A 5450-nucleotide genomic window follows, 5' to 3' on the forward strand; every position below is an offset into this window, starting at 1 on the left:
CTGCAACATTCAATAGATCCATTTTCCTGTCAAGTCTGTGATTGACAGCCTCGATGAAATCCATGGGGCATGTGTATGTGTGTGTGTCCCATCCCTGCTAGGGAAAGGCCCTGGTGTGGAAACCACTCTAATAGGATGCATGGTGTCCTTTTCTAAGTGAATTTCACTTTGAGACTAGGTGGAGGCTAACAGCAAAGGAGAATGAAAGTTGTTGCTTATACTCAGGTCAAGTGCTAGCAAGGGAGCCAGTTGGTGTTTTTGTGCTATGGCTGCTTGGAACCTGTTTAAGAGCCAGCGGTTCATTGCACAGGCATCCCCCTCCAAGCTGGTAACCATTTGCAGTTCAGTCCAACTCCGTCTGGGCTTTAGTGATGAATTACACTTAAATAATTTTTACCCTAGAGTTTCTGATATTTTATCAATATATCTTATTTATTTACAGTCTTTATTAAGAAACAAAAACAAACTCCAAACCTTCAAACTGTATTCCCAACTAGCAAATTAAACATGACTACCATAATCTATTACTGCCTTACACATGTAACATTGTTCTATTTTCTTAAAATTTCTTTCATCATGTACATACACATTCACACACACACACACACACACACACACACACACAACTTAATTCCCCCCCCCCTTTTGTTTTTGCTAGCTTCTAACTTGCTTGGGACCCAAGGTCTGGGGGAGTTGTTCTTTCACATCATAGTATTGTACAAAGACAATTTGATGTCAAAGTCTGAGTCTTTTATATGATAGTTCACAAAGCTTTCTACTACCTTGTGATTGCTTCCTCTGGGGCTTGAGGGTCTCTTCTGTTATTTATTGGTTGGTTGTTGGCTTTTGCTCCTTCTAGAAACACTGAAACTGAGTTGGTAGATCTGTTGTTCACATTCATATTTAAGTCTTGTATTTTTCAGTAGGTGAATGTATTTGAAGTTATGGTGAAATATATGAATGAAGGCTTATCTGTTCAATGCATGTAGCTTCCTGTGTACTTTGAAGTACACAGGAAATGATTTGATCTTAAGAGCATCTCATGGTTGTTTTCCTCAGAGGGCTTCGGCTTGTTACTTATAGTAGGTTTTGGCATCTGTGTTTTCTTTTCTTTTTTGTGGCATTTCTTACCAGCCATATGAATGGTGGAATGATAGGCACCAAGGTACATAAGAATCTTGACATCAGGCATTGCACTGGGCTGCTACTTAGACCTTCCGCTGGAGCAGTAAAAAATAAAATAAAGGAAATGCATAGCACGCAATCCTAGAATCTCTATTCTAGGATTGCGTGCTATGCATTTCCTTTATTTTATTTTTTTCCAGCTTTCTTTAGTAGCCTTGGGATTTTTAGCTGACAATTCAGCTTTGCCTTTTAGTTGGATTCTGATGCGATGATGATGTGATGTGGCTGAATCCCTGTTTCCAGATTTCCTGCAAGTGCACCTGGTTTGGAACACCATGTCTGAAACTGTTTCATTGCTTTGTCTGTGTTGGTCACTGTGGTGGTGTCTGACAGTGTGTCTAGTTCCTGGAAGTCAGACTAGTAGTCTATCCTAATAAATCACTGTGTGGTTTTTGGTAAAAGGGTGCATCTTTGATCAAAGATTGGTTGTAGATGCTATATATTTTCACTGTCTCCCTTTTTATTGCTTGGCTTGAATTTCCCTGTTTCCCATTTGTTCACCAAGTCTCACCTGTCCTTTGTCATATTTGGACAGTACACTGTGTGCTGGCTCTCCAGGGACACACTGATAGTCCACTATAGCTCCATTGGATTCTGGAGAACGGTTCTGTTGTCAGCCAGGTTGGCAACTGTATGTAAATTTACAGACAGTCCATGAAAAACAGCCTAAAATCATCTGTCTATAAATTCTGTAAAAATAATGTTGCCTCTGTAAAAATAAGAAATCCAAGCTTGTTTCAAGATCCACAGTTTGAATGAAACTGCATTCAAGGCAAGTGTAGATGCTGGACAGAGAGAGCAGAGCAGCACCACCTGGTGTCAAAACAGGATCACTGTTTGGCGCTGTGAACTTTGTCAGGGCATTCTGGCTCACTAGCCTCTATAGTTCTTTGCTGCTGGGAAAACTGCAGGGCTGGAAAGAGAGAAGAGGTGTCAGGAAGGGGTCTGTGTAGGGGTGGGAGGAATGGGGCCAGTGGGTGTAAGGCTGGGGAGGAACAATATGGTGCAGGGTGCAGGCAGAGGTGTCAGGGTATGGGGTAAGTAGGGGACCCCTGTGGTAGGGGCAGCCGGGTGTAAAGCTATTGCTGGAGTCATACAAGGTTGCCAACAAGATTTTTTTATTGACAATTAAAGCTTGTGTCCCCCAAAAAATGTTGGTCAGTAAAAAGTTTGCAGATTGTCAGTAAAAAACATTCTTGGGTTGGCAACCCTGGCTCCCAGTGATCTGGGTTTTGCGATTCACTTTCCTTCATGTATGATGCTATCTTGATAGCTCAGCTTGTTTCAGTGGTCCAAATATTTTTGTAAAAACATGTAGAGTTTCACTTTGGGTCTTTGGCTAATCTCATAGAATGATATTCAGCAGACAGGCTAGTTTTTGTCTGGTAGGTTTGTTCTTACAGTCTGAATTTAAATTGACATGTCACAAGCTTGGCTGATACTTTCAACATCTTTCTGTGGTTTCCATGTTTCTGTTCAGTTGAGGATCTTATATTCTTGTACATTTGCTATATCTTCATGCTGCTTGACTGGTTTGGATAAGAAGTCACATAGATACGTGTCAGGCCATTGCTTATTGTGTGCCTTTAAGCTGTAGCATTTCAGTTTCAGTAGCAAGCAATGAAGATGTTTGGAGGTTACTTATCTGGTGGTTTAAAAATGCTTTCTAGCAGTCTGTGATCAATTTCTATTCAAATTCTTTCTCATCCTTGGACATACTTGTTGAACTGTTCACCTGTGAACACTACTGAAAGACATTCCTGTGTAATGTTGTCATCTCTAAATTCTGCTGGTAGTAGTATAGCTACTAAGTGTCCCTTTCTTCAAGCTCCATCTCACCAGCAGCACTCTGGTCGCCTTTTCCTCTACTTTCTTATGTGCAGATGGGAAGGTAGGTCACTAGCTCCTTGGCAATCATTGAATCATAAAGTTGGAAGGGACCTCAAGTGCAGGAATACTATTCCCAAATCATCCCTATCCACTGCTTATCCAGCTTCCTCTTGAAAGTTTCCAATGAAGGAGATTCCACAACTTCCCTGGGCAGTCTATTCCACTGCCTCTGTGTTCTAACAATAAGGAAGTTTTTCTTGATATATAACCTACATCTACTTTGCTGCAAGTTAAAGCCGTTGTTCACATCCTACCTCCTTCCTTATGGCAGACTTCCAGATACTTGCAGACTGCTTAATTATCTTTTCTCCAAGCTAAACATGTCTAGTTCTCTCAACATTTCTTCATCCGGCTTTCCTTCTAACCCCTTAATCATTTTGGTTGCCTGCCTCTGGTCTCTCTCTAACTTCCCCACATACTTCTCTAAAACGTGGAGCTAAAATTGTATACAACACTCTAAGGCTAGGGCAGACATTACACATAAACCAGTTTGAAAATGGCTGAAACCGGTTTAAGATAAACTTGGTTGAATGTAGTATCAGACTTAACTGATTTGGCTCAAACTGGTTTATACAATGTCTGTCCCAGACCCCTTCATGGTTTAAGATAAACCAGACACCCCCAGCATCCCGGCATGCTCTCTCGGCTGGGCAGAGCTCTCTATTCCACAGCAGGGCTGGCCCCTCCCCTCTGCTCCCTAGCTGCAGCTCCCCCCATTCCCTGCTAAGCAGGAATTCCCCCCTCCCCTCTGCCTTGCTGAGCTGTGTCTGTGTATTAGCTAGCAGACCACATGCTGGCTCCCGTATATGCTGAATCAACAGGTAGAATCAACAGATAGCTGGTAATGTCCCTGTGTTGCTTTCTTAATGGGGTGATAAACACTGAGTTGGGGGGTGATAAACACTGTTATCAATTCCCTGCTGGGCTAATCATAGTATCCTACCCCACGCCCCCCTCAGCTCAGTGCTCTGGAAGGGAAGGGAGGGCTGCTCTAGCAACCCCCAGCTTCTAGCCTGAGCCAGTGCAGGCATGTGCCTGCATATCTGGGATATCTGTGCAGTTACAAATCAGTTCAGCCTAGCCAGGTTAGACTAACCTGCAAAGATTGAATCAATTCAGGCTCAGGCTTTTTGAGTGTTTGCCCCTAGCCTGGATGAGGTTTAACAAGTGTCAAGTTAAGAGGCATTAACATCTCCTGTGTCTTACACTTAATACTTCTGCTGATGCAGCTTAAATGATTGATGGCTGTACTAACCATGTCTATACTTCATTTTTGGTCAGTAGTCACCCAAGGGGCTTAGAGACTTTTGGGAGACTTGGAAGAAATTTTGTCAGATAGCTTTGCAAATCCTACTAGTGTCTTAACTGACTTAGTATCATAGGTATAGTATCTGCTGAACTGCTTTGACCTTTTTCAAGATCAAACCATAATCCCTGGGGAACAAGCAAGGGTGCCATGTTTGGCATTTCCCTCTTCTTCCCTAGCATCCTCTAGTAGGCATGTGGATGTGTTCTGCTGTGGCTTCTGCCCCGCTGTCTCCTGTTCCTACACCAAAGTGTCATCAGCTATATTACAGACCCCTGCAGATCCTGTTAATACATCTTTCTGGGAATATTGATATCCTTCCATAGCAGTTTTGAACCCAAATGGAATTCTCAGTCATCTGTGTCTACTGGCTGGTGTCCACCATTTGGAGAGGCAGCTGCTTTCCTTTTTCAGTGTTTTATGCCAGTATCTGGCCTTAGGGTCAACTCCTGAGAATATTTTGCTTTTTTCCAAGCCCTGCTGTTGTTGTAGGCATTTCAAATGAATTCATCCTAGTGGTTTAAATCCTAGAGCCTGTGCAAAAGCAAAGCTTGCTTGCCTTCTCAATGGCTATCATGTTTCTTACCCAAGTTTGGGAGCTCTGCTACTTTGACACTGTGACTTCTTTCCATTTGCTTTATTGCTCTTACAATTTCTTCTTTTATTACATAACTGTTTTGCCAGGCACTGGATGGCGATAACAAGGTCTGGCTTCAATTTAGAGTTTTTACACCTTAGTTTCTATCTTGGCTTGTGAACCCACCCAGAAACCTGAGAAAGTAAATGCTACCTGGGTATTCCACTGCGAACAAATTTCCCCACTCACAAGCAATAGTCAGTAGGGCTGTGCGAAGCTTCAGGTAGTGATTCGATTCAGAGGAGATTTGGCCTGATTCGGTGGCTGAATCTCCAAATCTGAATCAAATCAGCGGACCAATTAAAAGGTCCAAATCAATTCAAAGTTTTCCGAATCTTCGGGAAAGATTCAAAGAGCTTTGATGATTCGGGCAGTCCCTATCTGCTGCAGCAGGGAGCTGTAGCCAGACTCGGAGCTGGTAAGTGGGGGGGA

At 42.7% G+C, this 5450-nt stretch overlaps 1 protein-coding gene across 1 annotated transcript in view; it reads left to right on the forward strand.

Annotated features, from left to right (window-relative positions):
* PIK3R6 (phosphoinositide-3-kinase regulatory subunit 6) overlaps positions 1-5450 on the forward strand; it is a 73009-nt gene that overhangs the window by 807 nt on the left and 66752 nt on the right. The gene's annotated exons all lie outside the window — the stretch shown is intronic.

The sequence above is a fragment of the Alligator sinensis genome, unplaced genomic scaffold, assembly GCF_000455745.1.
Source record: "Alligator sinensis unplaced genomic scaffold, ASM45574v1 scaffold17_1, whole genome shotgun sequence".
Lineage (NCBI taxonomy): Eukaryota > Metazoa > Chordata > Crocodylia > Alligatoridae > Alligator > Alligator sinensis.